Source organism: Poecile atricapillus, chromosome 16 (assembly GCF_030490865.1).
Source record: "Poecile atricapillus isolate bPoeAtr1 chromosome 16, bPoeAtr1.hap1, whole genome shotgun sequence".
Taxonomy (NCBI): domain Eukaryota; kingdom Metazoa; phylum Chordata; class Aves; order Passeriformes; family Paridae; genus Poecile; species Poecile atricapillus.
Window position 1 is genome coordinate 12232819 of NC_081264.1, and position 15370 is coordinate 12248188.

The window sequence follows — 15370 nt, forward strand, 5'->3', positions numbered from 1 at the left end:
GCCGGCCAGGGAAGCTGGAGCAGTTTTCCTTGGATAGAGGCGCGGGCAGATGCAGGCGCAGGCAGTGGCTGTGATGTCACCTGTTTGAGGGGACTCTGCAGAGCCGAGGCCACCCCAACATGCGGCCAGCAGCACCTCCTGCTCCTCCTGCCAGCCGGGCACATCCATCCGAGGAAGCAAAGCCCTGATCCAGGGCAGCAGAGCTCCCTGTGCCGCTCCGGGACGCGGCTTTGGGAAGTCCAGCTCTCCCACCCAGCACCCTGGGCAGGATCCCAGCCCAAGAAGCAGCCCAGGATGCTGAGCAGATGCTCTGCACACCCGCGGGCCGCACCCTCACAGGGCACGGCAGCACTTCCTTCCCCCAGGGGGATTTTGGGATCACCCGGAGCTCCGCGGCTGCCCGGAAATCCGTGTGAGCCACGAGCAAAGCGACCCCGTGGGAAGGGAGCCGCTGGCCTGTGCGTGTCCTGCGCTCCCCCTGCGCCACCGAGGAGCCCCAGGTAGCCTCTCCCCGCAGCTGGAAGCCGTGAGTCAGCCGGGAAGGGAAGGCTTGGAGGCTCAAAAACAACTGAGGGGGCAGAGGTTGGGCTGTGAATGGAGAAGGTGGAGCGAGACCCTCCCCAGCACAGCCGCACCGCTGAGCCCCTTCCCTTCCCTTCCCTGGTGTGACAGCAAAGGGCCGCACCTCCCTCCCTCCCTCCCTCCGGCAAACAGCGTCTGCGGGCAGGATTCCTCCCCAGGGGACGTGTCCCTGCCTCATCCTCCCCGGGCAGCCCCAGAGAGCAGCCCCCAGCTCTGGAGAAGCCCCCACCCCCTCCGTTCCCAGCCCATTCCCATTCCCAGCCGCGTCCATGGAAGTTGCTTCCCCCTTTCCCACAGCTGGGAGCAAATCCAAGCGGTGCTGCCTGGGAAGTTATCCCCCAAAACTGCTCGGGAGAGGGAAGAGCCGCCTCCCTTCCCCTCCCAGCGCCCGTGCCCGGTTCCCTCCGTCCTCCGGGAGCAGCTCGCTGCCAGAGGTTAGGGATAGAAACCAAATATAGACCCAGCACTTCAAGCCCGAATTCCCTTCCCACCCCGCCGATGCCGCTGTCTCCCCTCTGCCGCTGCCCTTGTCCCTCACCCACCTCTCTCTGGGGAGCTGGATCCCCCAGCCGGAGCTCCCAGCTCGCCGGGATCCGCCGGGAATGTGCCGCTCAGGATGCTCGGCTCTCCCTAAGATCCTTAGGAATGCGTGGCCTCGGCAGGGATCACACACACAATCCCGGCAGCCGCGGCTCGGGAGTTACTGGGCTGCTATTTCCATGCGGCTGGAAATGCGTGCGGGGGATTAAAGCCCGCGGACTAAAGGAAGGGCTGAACATATTTATACTAAAGCTTTGGGAGCCGTGGAACACAGCACACACACGCGCACCAGCTGATAGCGGGGTCTGGCACTGCCACTGCGGCGATTTGGGACAAATCCCAGGATTGTCTGTCCGTGCTCCAGTTTAGAGCGAGCGCCGATGCTGGGCTTTGCCTAGAGGTGGCAGTGAACCTTCGCTCTTCCCTTCTCCCGACCCCCGGCACAGCCTGGGAGGTGTCGGAGCTCGGGGAAGGGCTGCTGTGGCCTCAGCGCAGGTGGGAACCTGCGGGATCCTCTCCTTGCGGGCTCGGGGGGTTCCCTGGCACCGTCCCCACCACGCGGGGGGTTCGTGGAAGCTCCAGGTTGGGAGCAAAACTGGGCTTTGATCAAATCCTTTAAACCTGGGAGTTCATGGCCAGGGCAGGTCGCTTTTAAAGCATCCCTGGGCCAGCTCCCGGCTCCTCCCTCCCCACGACATTTTCGGGGAAAACTCTTCGCCCCCCTCCCTTCCAGGAGCTGTCGCAGCCCTCAGTGACCGGGCAGAGCTGCGACAATGTGAAACATCCCAGCACAACCCCAATATCCGACAGGACACCTGTAAACCCCACCAAAAACCACATTTACACCCCAAACCTCCCCGCCCTGGGGGTCAGAGTGGGAAAACGCTGCTGGAAAAGATTCCCTGGGAGCTCCTCTCGTCCTCCGAGGGCACGAGGTGGGTGATGAAGGGTGATCTCTCTCTCTCACACGTGGGCACACACGCACGCAGCAAATCTAATAAAAAGATATTAGTCCGAGAGAATTTGGCTCCTGGCATTCAACTATCTCGAGCTTCATACAGACACCAAAGAAATGAGATTATGGGAGCACACAAACAAGAAATTCCAGGGGGATGAATTCATGTTTCATCGCCGTTACAGCGCAGGGAAGGACCTGTCTCTCTTCTCTTGCATTTCTTTTTTAATTCTACTTCAACACAAGGTTCAAAATACGAACCCCCCTCCCTTCAAAAGCCACATTTCCTCCAGCCCCTGCCACCTTCCCATCAAAATCCAAATTGCTCTCGCTATCGTTTTAAGGACGCGTTCAAAGTTCAAGGACTTCTCGTAAATCCGGGGTGTCATTTAGATGGAAAAAACCTGCTTTAAAGCCTCCCTTGGCAGCCTGAAAGGGGCTGGAGTCACTCTTGGGTTATTCAGATGCAAACCCTGTTTTGAAGCACAAGTGGCTGAGCTGAGCCATCCCCAGCAGCTGGAGGTTCGGGGGCAGATGCTTCGCAGCAGCAGCAGAGCTCCAGGACTCCGCTGGAATCAGCGGAATGGAGATCATTAAAGGCAGCTAAAATCAGCCACTTCCCAGCATTTGGTGCCATCTGAGTCCCTGTTCCCAGCCCTCTTCTTCCCAGTGGGATCAGGCCCCCCAAACAGCACTTTGGAACCTTTGGATCGATTCTTGGCGTAATTACAAAAGGAAAAAAAAAAAAAAATCACTTTGGCGTCAACCTTAAGCAGCAAATTTCGAGATTAAATTTCTTTTTTTTTTTTTTTTCCCAATGAAGTGACACATTTCTGAAGGCTGTGGGTTAAAGACTCTTTTGAAAAGCCTCAAATCCCTGATCTGAAGTGAAAAGTTATCGCTGGAGCACCTTGGGGTGGGTGGTGACAAACACAGGAAAGGGCTCTGCGTCAGCCGGGGCCGTGGGTAAATAGGGCCGGGGAGGAGAGGAGCAGCCTGACGAGCCTGATAAGCCAAAATCTGCACAGCATTCACTGCAAAAAGCAGCACAAAGCAAACCCAAAAGCACAGAAACAGCTGCTGCCGGCTCCTTCATTTCTAAAGAGGAGCAAGGAGGAAAAAATAATACGACAAAAATAATCCACCACGAAGCAGCAAAGTCCCTGGGTGCTGCCCTGCAGGGAGGAGGCTCCAATTCCCTGCTCCCCCCTTCACCAAACTGGGAATTCGGGCATCCCACTGGGAGGGGAGAGCAGAGAGCCCCTGCTGAGAGCAGGGATAGGTGGGATTTGGGGAAGGAATTGCTCCCTGGGAGGGTGGGGAAGGGCTGGGATGATCCAGGGAAGCTGCCCCTGGATCCCTGGAAGTGGCTGAGGTTCCTGGGATAGTGGAAGATGTTCCTGCCCGTGGCAATGAGATGAGCTTTAAGGTCTCTTCCCACCCAACCCATTCCATGATTCCATATCCCAGCTTCTCCCAGCCTGGATGGAGCAGCAGAGAGCAAGGAGAAGGTGACCATGTGGAAGGCAAATCCCAGCTCCCAAATTAATCACAGCCCAGAAAAATAATAATTAGAAAAAATAAAAAAAGCCTCTAAATAAATTTGGCTGATCCCAAACAGCTGCCGTGGATTTCTCCCAACCCAACTCCCAAAAAACAAGAGGGACAATCAAGAACCCAAGAGACAGAGCTGTCAGAATTCCTCCCTTTTCTCCCCCAAATCCAACCAAAAGCCTCTGCTCAGCCTCCCCACCAACCCAGGAGAAGTTTGTGGATGCTGTGCCAGGAATTTGGGTTTGTTCCCAGCGTGGCTTTAACGGGATATGGAAAATTCTGGAATTTGGAGGTGTTTACCAGCTCCTTCTCAGCCCCCCAGACCACTTTGCTTTGAGCCAACAAACACCAGCCTGGCCAGGGGAGCTGAGCACCAAGGCCCAGAAGCAGATTTGGCCATTCCAGGCCCTAAATAAAATAAAAAACCTCAATATTGGGTATTTTGGCCTCCTCCAGACACAGCCCAGTGATTCACCTGGGGGAGGCTCCCCACAGCCCAGTCCTGCCCCAGGAGCAGCCCTGGGATTTCAGGCTCCTGGGAGCAGACTGGTCCCAGTAAAGGGAGGGAACTGGGGCTCCCTGGGGTCACCTCTGCACCGGGAATCCCATCCCTTGTGGGGCTGGAGTCTCCCAGCCTTTCCCTGGAGTCAGAACCATCCCTGACATCCCCTGACTGAGATCCCAGGGCTGGATTTCAGCCCAAATCCCAGATGGGTTTTTATCCCACACGTTTCAGCCACCCTTTCCCCACAGCTCCCAAACCCATCCTGTTTCTGAGGTTCTGGATTGCTCAGGATCAGGCAGAGGGATAAATCCTGGCTGGATGCACCCTGCTCCCTTAGGAAAAGGATCCCCAAAAATAAAACCAACCCCCAATCCATCCCATTCCGGAGTTTCTGGTGCTGTTGGAGAAGGGAAATGATCCCTGTGTTTAAAATCTGGAGGATTTCCCCCTGTGGATAAATCCAGAGGGTGATGGCAGCTCCACCAAGGGTGCCCAGAAATCCCAGCAGCTTTTGGGGGGATTTAGAGATGTTTTCCTGCAGGCACAGATAAATCCAGGCAGGGAGAGGATTCCTGATGCCTGGAGGTGTCTGAGGCCAGGCTGGACAGGGACTGGAGCAGTCAGGGATGGTGGAGGGTGGGATGGGATGGGATGGGATGAGCTTTGAGGTCCCTCCCATCCCAAACCATTCCGTGATTCCACTCTGGGCACCCCCGCATTTCCCTGATCCCAGCACTGGCACCTGGATCGTGTCCAGTTTGCGGCGGGAGGAGCTGAAATCCTGGGATTTCCTGTCCCTCCATGCCAGGAAAACACAGCAGGGCCCCACCTGCTTTCATTTCCAGGCTTTCCTTTGGAACGGCTCATTCCAGGCTGGGTCCTGGGGAAAAGCCTGGCCAGGAGGATGGGGCCCCACAGGCCGGACAGACCCAGCCCCAGGAGGTTTTCTGGACTAGTTTGGGATAATCAGGAACAGCAGGGAGGAAAAGTGCTCAGGATACCAAGGAGAGCTGGCATCCAAGCCACTGATTCTTATTTTATAATTTTATAATTTTATAATTTTATAATTTTATAATTTTATTTTTTCATTTTATTATATTTTTATTTTATTTTATTTTATTTTATTTTATTTTATTTTATTTTATTTTATTTTATTTTATTTTATTTTATTTTATTGTATTGTATTGTATTTTATTGTTTTTGCATTTCATTTTATTATTTTATTTTACTTGTATTTTATTTTTTATTTTTTGTTTTATTTTATTTTATTTTAATTTATTTTATTTTAATTTAATTTTATTATTTTATTTTTTATTTTTATTTTTATTTTTTATTTTATTATTTTAGTATTTCATTTTATTTTTTATTTTATTGTTTTATTATTTTATTTTATTTTTATTTTAGTATTTTATTATTTCATTTTTTAAATTTTATTATATTTTATTATTTTAGTATTTAATTTATTTTATTAGTATTCTATTATTTTATTTTAGTATTTTATCATATTATTTTATTATTTGATTTTTATTTTATTTTAGTGTTTTATTATTTATTTTATTATATTTTTGTATTATTTTAGTATTTAATTTTATTTTTTTAGTATTTTATTATTTTATATTATTATTATATTATTTTATTATTTTATTTTTATTTTATTTTACTATTTTATTATTTATTTTATTTTATTTTAGTATTTTATTATTCTAGTATTTCATTATTTTACTCTTTATTATGTTTTTATTTTTATATTTTATTATTTTATTTTATTTTTAGCATCGTTATTTTCCCCCTCCTGATCCGAGGGTGTTTCGCAGCAGGAGCAGCTGATGGGCTGGAAAAAGCCGGGAGTTGGGAGCGGGAGGTTCCCATCCATGAGCCCGGGGAAAAACAGGAAAAACAACCCAACAAATCATCTCTGCCCCATGAAAGGCTGGAAAAGAAGCAATTCCTCCCCAATTCCATTTAACAGAAGGGAAACCAAGGCACAGAAAGGATCAGGGTCAGCCCTCGGGGCCAACTTTCAAAGGGAAAAACAAAAATATCCCAACGTTTTCCTTTATTTTTCCTCACCTGCTGGATGAGAGACAGAGCCAGGGGTTTCACAGCGGGAATTTCTGCAGCAGGGAAAGGCTGGAAAATTCCCACCCCAAGGGAGCAGGAGCCCAGCCTGGGGCAAACCAAACTCTGCCACCCAGACAGCAAAAATCAGAGTAAGAAACACCGGGAAGAGAAGAAACAAACCCTGAACACGGCCAGGATCAAAAGAGCTGCTACAAAATCCTGGCTCTGTCCCTGCTGCTCGGGCTGCTGGAACATTCCCAAACCACTCTGATCCCCAGGGAGCCTTTCCCAGCCCGGGGGGGAGAGGAAAACCTGGGCAGGGTGGGGACAGCTGGAGGCTGAATGGGGAGGAAGGGAGGGATGTGGGAATGGCAGAGACTGGGATTGCACTGGTGCAGGACTGGGATTGCACTGGTGCAGGACTGGGATTGCACTGCAGAGCTGCATCCATCGGGATCCCAGCACAGGAAGGACCTGGAGCTGCTGGAGCCAGTCCAGAGGAGGCCACGGAGCTGCTCCAAGGGCTGGAGCCAGGCTGGGAGAGCTGGGGGTGCTCACCTGGAGAGGAGAAGCTCCAGGGACACCTCAGAGCCCCTTCCAGGACCTAAAGGGGCTCCAGGAGAGCTGCAGAGGGACTGGGGACAAGGGATGGAGGGACAGGACACAGGGAATGGCTCCCACTGCCAGAGGGCAGGGATGGATGGGATATTGGGCAGGAATTGTTCCCTGGCAGGGTGGGCAGGCCCTGGCACAGGGTGCCCAGAGCAGCTGGGGCTGCCCCTGGATCCCTGGCAGTGCCCAAGGCCAGGCTGGACATTGGGGTTTGGAGCAGCCTGGGACAGTGGGAGGTGTCCCTGCCATGGCAGGGGTGGGATGGGATGGGATTTAAGGCTCTGATGATCTTTGAGCTGATCCCAGACCCTGCCAGGAGTTTTTGCCCAGAGCAGGGGTCCCGTTCTCCTCTGCCCTGGCCTCACCCCAGCCCCAAAGGTGTCCCAGGGTCGGAGCTGCCCCAGCCCAGGGTGGTGATCCCAGCCCAGGAAGCTGCAGAGCTGCACATCCAAACCCCACTCTGGACACTCTGGGTGGAATTCCACTCTCCCATAAAGAAATCCCCTCCTCTCCAGAGCCTGCCTTTCCCTCCCAGCCCTTTTCCCTTCCCTCCCCAGCACCCTGCTGCCTCCTGAGGTCTCTCCTGCCTTCTCCAGATCCTGGAGCCATACCCCGAGCTCAGAGATGTTTTTATTGCTCTCAGGGTCCCATCAAAGCCCTGCAGGGAGCCCAGGGCAGCTCCAGCCCCAGCTGCTCTCCCGAGGCCCAGGAATGCCAGGGACAGGAGTCCAGGCTCCCCCTCCTCTTTTTCTCTCTCTTTATTTTTCCTTCTCCCCCGACCTCCTATTCCCAGTGGCTGAGAACATTTAGTCTGGCCGGGAAAAGGAAATCTCATTACGGAATTATGGTTCATTTAGCAGATCCCACTGGAAGCCCTGCAATAACCACTGCCTTCCTAACAGGATTAGCCGGTGTCTGAACCTCCCGCTCTCCCTGCAGGCGGCTCCCGGCCCAAAAAATCCCAAAAAATCACAAAAAACTCCCAAAAAATCCCAAAAAGCACTCAAAAAACCCCCAAAACCCCCAAAAAATAATAATTAAAAAAAACAAAACAACAAAAAACCCCCCAAAATCCCAAAAAACTCCTGAAAACCCCAAAAACCCAAAATCCCAAAAAAACCCCAAACTGCCATGGAAAAGCTTCAAGGATTCAGGTGGATGCAGGGAAGGGAAGATTGAGGGGAGCCAAAGGTGGAAGATTTGTTGGAGTTATCCCAGAGTTATCCTGGAGTTATCCCAGAGTTATCCTGGAATTATCCCAGAGTTATCCCAGAGTTATCCCAGAGTTATCCTGGAGTTATCCCAGAGTTATCCCAGAGTTATCCTGGAGTTATCCTGGAATTATCCCAGAGTTATCCCAGAGTTATCCTGGAATTATCCCAGAGTTATCCTGGAATTATCCCAGAATTATCCCAGAGTTATCCCAGAATTATCCCAGAGTTATCCCAGAGTTATCCCAGAGTTATCCTGGAATTATCCCAGAGTTATCCTGGAGTTATCCCAAAGTTTTCCCAGTTTCTCCAGCTGCAAATCCCACTTTTCTTTGCTGTCTTGGCCTCTCCCAGCCTGTCCATTCTCCCCCAGTGCTGGGAATTCGGGATATTGCCGTTGGAAACAGCAGGAGCAGCCGGGATTAGCTGAGTCCTGCCTGGCATTCCCTGCCTGCTGCTCCGGTATCCAGCGGCCTCTGGAAGCTGCCTGAGCTTCCCCTGGGGTTTTTGCTTGGAAACACCAACACAATTCCTGGGATCAGCTCTTGTTAAGAGAGCAGGGAAAATTAATCCAGAGGAGAAGGAAAAAGCCAAATTCTGTTGGGGCAGCAGAACACCCCAGAGCAGGCTGAGATTTCTGTGCTCTTCCCATCCCTGTCCCCACTCAGAACCAGGAAAAGGGGGGTAAAGAGCAATAAATTGGGTGCAGAACGCATGAAACCACCCCTGCTGGGGATTTTCCTGCTCTCTGCATCCTCCCTCCCTCCTCTTCCCAGTTTTCACTCCAGGCCAGCGGGGCCAGGCCCAGGAGATGCCCAGGGTTGTGTGACCACAGCTGGGGGGGACACAGACCTGTCCCAGAGACACCAGGATGAGGGTGGCACATCCAGCACATCCAGCTCGGCCCTGGGCAGGGAGGCAGCTCCAGGAACATGGAAATGTTCTGCCTACAAGAGCTGCTGGAAGTGTCTGAGCAGCAGAATCCCTCCAGCTGTTCCCAGGAACAGGAGGAGCTCAGAGCAGGAGCAGGATTTGGTTCCCCTCAGAGCAGGGAGAGGTTTAAGGAGGGGAGGTTTTAAGGTTTGAAAGGAATTGGAATATTCCTGTTAAAACAGGAAATTGTTTGGCCAAGACTGGGCTCTCATCACTGCCTTACTCCACCTCACCCATCCTCATCCTCATCCCCATCCTCATCATCCTCATCCTCATCATCCTCATCCTCATCCCCATCCCCATCCTCATCATCCTCATCCTCATCCTCATCCTCATCCTCATCCTCATCCTCATCCTCATCCTCATCCTCATCCCCATCCTCATCCTCATCATCCCCATTCCCATCCTCATCCTCATCCTCATCCTCCCTCCTCTGCTGACTGAACCCTTCCCACATCTCCACACTTTTATCCAAAATCACTCCCCACTGTGCCCTGGAAATAACATCATTAATTATTATTATAATTATTAGGAAATAAGGTCATTAATGCACACATTAATTAAAAACCGTGGCTGTGTCCGAGGATTGCTGCCAACTGCCAAAAAATGCATCCAAAGCCATTTCTGATCCCCCAAATCTGCCTGGGGATAATCCTTCAGCAGACACAGAGTGTGATCTAGCAACGATAATAATAAAAATAATAAAAATAAAAATAAAAATAAAAATAAAAATAAAAATAAAAATAAAAATAAAAATAAAAATAAAAATATAATAATAATAATAAATATATTATATATAAATATATAAAAATAATAATTATAATTATAATATATAATTATATGTTATATAATTATATATAATTATAATAATTATATAATTATTGTATTATATTATTATAAATATAAATATAAATATAAATATAAATATAAATATAAAAATATAAATATAAATATAAATATAAATATAGATATAAATATAAATATAAATATAAATATAAATATACATATAAATATAAATATAAATATAAAGTGTGTGCTCAGCAAGGGGTTCTCACACTTTTGGGCTGGGATGGAGGGAGGTGTTAATTACAATTAGCTTAAAACGAACCAAATTCATCCCCAAAAAGTTCATCCCTCGTGTGAGAGCTGCTGGGAGATTCATCAGCCCCAAGGTCCCATCAAATTCCCTCCCTGCAGGGATTTCAGAGCCTGGAATTCCAGCTTTTGGTATTCCTGCTTCTGGTATTCCTGCCTCTGGTATTCCTGCTTTTCATATTCCTGCCTCTGGAATTCCTGCTTCTGGTATTCCTGCCTCTGGAATTCCTGCCTCTGGAATTCCTGCCTCTGGAATTCCTGCTTTTCGTATTCCTGCCTCTGGAATTCCTGCCTCTGGAATTCCTGCTTTTTGTATTCCTGGTTCTGGCATTCCTGCCTCTCCCCTCATTCCCCTCAGGAATGTTCCAGATCCTGTTTTTAGGGAATCATCACCGAACGGGTCTTGGGAATGCCAACCCCATTCCACCCAGGGAGCAGCGTCTCCATTTCCCTCTGGAATTTCTGCACCATTAAATCTCCTGGTAAAACGTGGATTTATTTCCCAGTTTTCCCTCGTTTTCCCAGGGCAGAGCCCCCTGGAGCTCCTGGCGGGCCCTGCCATGGACCTGCCCCGGTGTTTGCTCCACCTTTGATGCCCTGGACCAGCCGGGGGTGGCTCAGACACATCATTAGCAGGAAATAAAAAGCCAGGGCTGGCTGTTTTTCACAAGGATGAGCCCTGCAGCTCCCACGCCGCTCCAGCAGAGCTTTTCCAGCCTTAACAAGACTCGGAGCTGTGGGGATGGCCTGGAATGGCTGTGTGGGCAGGGGGTCAGGGCTGGGGGCAGCAGCAGGAGGGGTTTGTGCTCCTCCTGAAGGGATCTCAGGCTTTGGCACCTCCAGCCCCGGTGAAAACTGTGGGAACAGAGGAGGAGGAGTATGCAGAGAGCAGGGAAAGGTTCCCACATGGACACTCTGGAATTCAGGTTGTGGCACCTCCTGAAGCCAAGAACCGAGGCCAAAAGGCGTTTCTGGAGCTAACGGGGGCACAGGGGCTGGGATTGTCCTGCCAGGAGGCTGCAAATCCCTGCTCCAGACCTTCCAGCACAGGTGGAGGAGGGGAGGACACACGAGCCCTGTCCGGCAGGGAGGGATCAGCCTGAGCTCCAGGACAAGGATCTCATTCCTTCAGGACAGAAATCCCTGTTGTACCCCTCAGCTTGGCTTTGGGGAGGGTTTTTATCCCGTTTCCCTGAGCTGTGAGTGCCCTGCATCCCCCTGGCCCCTGAGCAGCACTCCCAGCACTGCTCCCTCCCTCCACCAGCAGGACAGGAACGACTCTGGGAGAGCTGGGAATGAACAAATCCAACCTTTTAGCAGGACACGAGAGCCCCGAGCATCACCCACGGGGTGATCACACAGGTCCTGACACCCAACGTGTCCCTGCAGCTTCCCCCTCGCCCCTTCCCCATTCCCCCCTCTCCTTGTTTGTTTATTTGGCCATCCAAGCTCACAGCAGCGGGGTCTGGCAACCCAAAACTTCCCCTGGGGAAGAAGTTCTGGCATCCAGTGGCCAAGTCAGGAGACTCTGGAAAGTTGCTCTGAGCCTGTCTCATCTCAGGGCTTGACATATCACTGCTGTCCATTTCCCTTCCCAAGGAAATCTGATTTGTTCCAAAGTTTATCGTTTCAGTGACCTAATCCCAGCATAGTTGTTCCTGTTTGCCTTTAATTTACTGCCGCAGCTTGTATTAATTGATGGATTGCAGAGGGTTTGAGCCAAGCTAATTGTTTTAGGAACAGAAAAAAAAAAAGGAAAGGAGAAAGAAAGGGAGATGTGAGGTCCCTTTAGTGGATTACGGAGGGATTCGGAGGGGGAAGCGGCAGCCACCGGGAGAAAGCTCCAAACAGGAGCAGCTGTCTGGAGAGGTGGAGGCTCTGCAGCCAGGAATAACTTCCCTGGGATGACCTTGGAGTGGGAGAGGAGGGCTGGGAGGGTTCCTGTGCCTCACCCCTCTGGCTCTGCCCTCACCTGAGCCACTCCTGTCCCTGGGTGATGCTGGGGGAGCTCCCTGAGCCCGGGGAAAGGGAAATGTCACCATCATCCAGCAGGGATGGTCCAGGGGAGCACGGGCTGCTCTGAGCAGCTGATGGAGCAAGTCCTCCTGGAAGGATCCCACCCGTGGTGGATGTGGGAGGCACTGGGAGCTGGCAGCAGGGAATTCTCGGGTGTAAATCATGGCCAGTGGCCCTGATCTCCTCCTGGGAGAGGGGATGGGTTCTGTGGATCAGGAACAGCAGTTCAGGCTCTGGGACCTCGCTTCAGCGAGGCCTTTGAGAGTCCTGTAGTACCAGAGAATGGAATCATGGAATGGTTTGGGTTGGAAAGGACCTTTAAAGCCCATCCCACCCCTGCCCTGTCATGGCAGGGACACCTCCCACTGTCCCAGGCTGCTCCAAGCCCCAGTGTCCAGCCTGGCCTCGGACACTTGCAGGGATGGAGCAGCCACATCTCACCACCCTCATCCTAAAAAAACATCTTCCTTGTATCTCACCCAGATCCACCCTCTCCCAGTTTAAAACTGGGGGTTATGAGCTGGGTCCAGTCCCACAGAATCCTGGGGTCAGGGAGGATTTGGGATCTCCTCTGCCCTCCCTCATTTCCTTTCCCCCCATCCCTTCCACCCCTTCCTCCATCTCCCCCAGGAGAGCCAAAGCAGAAACAAAACCGGGACCTCTTCAGGCAGCAGAGAATCCTTTTGGAGATGGAGGTGAGAGGAGGGGACAGCCCCAGAGGAAATCCCACTCCCAGGAGTCCCCAGCACAGCATCACCAGAGTTTTCCAGGCAAGGAACACTCTCCTCGTTCTTTCCCCGGCCAAACCCCCCCTTTCCCATAAATCAGCCCCAGCTCTGTCAGCACGGCTCTCGCAGAGAGGTTGATTTATTCAGGAGCAACACAGGGAGTTTCCAGATTCACACTAATTGCTCTCCCAAATTACTTAATAGTTGAAATTGCAGTCCTCTCTTTGGAAATCATCTCAGACAGCTCAATAAAAAACTATCAGCGGAGAGACGACTGAAAATTGATAAAGTCTTTGAGACGAGGGTAGTATCATTGTTGTCTGGCAAATTTATTCATCTGAAACCCAAACGAGGAGGATAAACAGCCTGGCTCGGTGAGAAAGACACCACCCGCTACAGACTTGCTCAATTTTCTCTTCCAGAGCTGCTCTGATTACTCGGAGAGCGAAGAGGCAGCGCTGCTGAAAGCAGGCAGCCACTGCAATAAATCGCTCCAGCCTTTCCCTCGCCGAGGAGAAACAGAATTTAGCAGAAATATAATAATAATTACAATAATAACAAGGCAAGCGCTGGTGCTGGCTCTGGCGGGAGGCAGAGGCTGCTGCTCCTCTCGGGGAGTGTGGATTCGGGAGCTGGCTGCTGGCCACACAGCTCCCGCTGCCTTCAAATTGTCACCCAGGAGGGAAGGGGAAAACTTGTTTCATTTTGGCCGCTTCCCAATTTCGCGGCCGCTCCGGGAGCGGGAGGGGAGCCGGGGGTGGGAGGGCAGAGCCGGAGGGGTGGGAGGGCAGAGCCGGAGGGGTGGGAGGGCAGAGCCGGAGGGGTGGGAGGGCAGAGCCGGAGGGGTGGGGGGCTCCTGGTGGGGCACAGCCCCATGGATGGAGCCTGGAGGGGCAGGAGAGAGCGAGTGGATGCCGAGGGAACGCCTGGGGGGCTTTGGGGCTCTCCCGTTTTGGGAACATCTCCTGTTCCGCGTGATTTTGGATCCTTTCCCGGTGTCAGGAAGGAGCTCAGCACCCGGCTGCCCATCCCGGGGTGACCCCACGAGTGACAGCGACAGCCCCCCCGCGTCCCAGCCCATGGCACAGCCCCCTGCCCTCTCGGGGGCCAAAAATGCTGCTCTTTCTGCTGCTTTTAAATCCGTTTCTGGAAGGTTTGGCAGGAGGGGGGTGGGGGAACGGGGTCCCTGTCACCTCTGACTGATGGGGCAGCGGTTCAGACCCACAAACTCCTTCCCCTCCCGTCCCCAGCTCAGGCCATCGCACCAGGAACAGCAACCAGAAACTCCTCGGCGGTTTGGGCACGGCGCTTAAATGCAAAATACTCATCGGAGAGGCCCCAAACCCGCCCGTTTTGTCCCCAGAGAGCAGCGTGGGAGCGAGGGGGTTACGAGGAGCCGCTGCCCAGCACGGTGCCAGGAGCCACAGGGATTTGAGAGCCAGCCCGGCCGATGGCTGCCATCTGCTCCTGGCACCTCGTGTCACTGCCGGAGCCCGACAGCGCCCGGGAGCGGGGAGAAAACAACCCCAAAACCCGGCCAGCCCCAAAAACAGCCCCAGCCCCGCCAGGCCTGGCCGGGGGAAGCGGGACAGGGAGAGGGGAGATGCCACAAGAGCTGCCACACGGCCGGGAGGGGACATGCAGTGACACATTGGAGCTGCCGGAGCCCTCCGGGGTGTTCAAAGAGCCGTGGAAGCTTCACAGCTCCCCTGTCCCGTGTTGGGGGGCCGGGGACAGCGGCAGGGTGGGGTGAGGCTGTGGGGTGAGGCTTCTCCTCGCTTCTGGCACCCAAAGGTGCCCCCAACAGCAACAGCTGTCCCCGTGCCGAGAGATCCGCTGGGATCTCAGCTGGCAGCGCCCAGAGATGCCCTCGGGGCTCTCGGAGCTGCGGGAGCTGCCGGGGCTGCGGGGGAGGGATGAGGTGGCAGTGCCACGGTAAAGGGCACTCGCTCGGCGACCCGCGGGGCCACGGCTTTGATGGCAGCCCCGGCGAGGGGAAGAGCAGCTCGGAGATCCATCCCCATCCCTCCGGGAAGGCGTCCAAGGGAGCCGGCTTGGCAGAGCAGGCGATGGAAGCGAGGAGGGGGCGAGCGGCAGAGCCCCGGCTGCCAGGGCCGGGTGACCTCGGAGCCGCGGGGGAGAGCGGCCGCGTTTCCTGACCCACATCCCAACCCCCTCCCCTCGGGGCTCGGGGAAAGAAAAACCCTTTAAAAAAAATAAATAAAAAGAAGTCTCATTCATCATTCAGCCTCTGTTTGTTTTCTGCACTCCGCTAAGCTCAAACAAGCAAAACAGATTAGCTGGGCTCATTTGTTTCCTACTTAATTACACCTCTTCGGTGCTGATGTAATATTTCAAGATTTGGGTTGCTAAGGCTGAAAATCCACCTGCCCCCCTCCCACACCCACCTTGGCTTTTCATTCCCATCATGAAAAAGCCCAGATGGGGATTTTTTTCCGAAAAAACTCCTCTAATTATTGAGGAATTCAAGGCTCTGAATGCAGAAGCTGCCAGCGAGCGCTCAGGTTGTCAGAAGCAGATGGACGCCAGCTCCAGCTTTTGATCACAGGCTCGGAAC

At 52.4% G+C, this 15370-nt stretch overlaps 1 protein-coding gene across 2 annotated transcripts in view; it reads right to left on the bottom strand.

Annotated features, from left to right (window-relative positions):
* The window catches only part of NOS1 (nitric oxide synthase 1), a 73407-nt gene that overhangs the window by 51092 nt on the left and 6945 nt on the right, over window positions 1-15370 (bottom strand). The gene's annotated exons all lie outside the window — the stretch shown is intronic.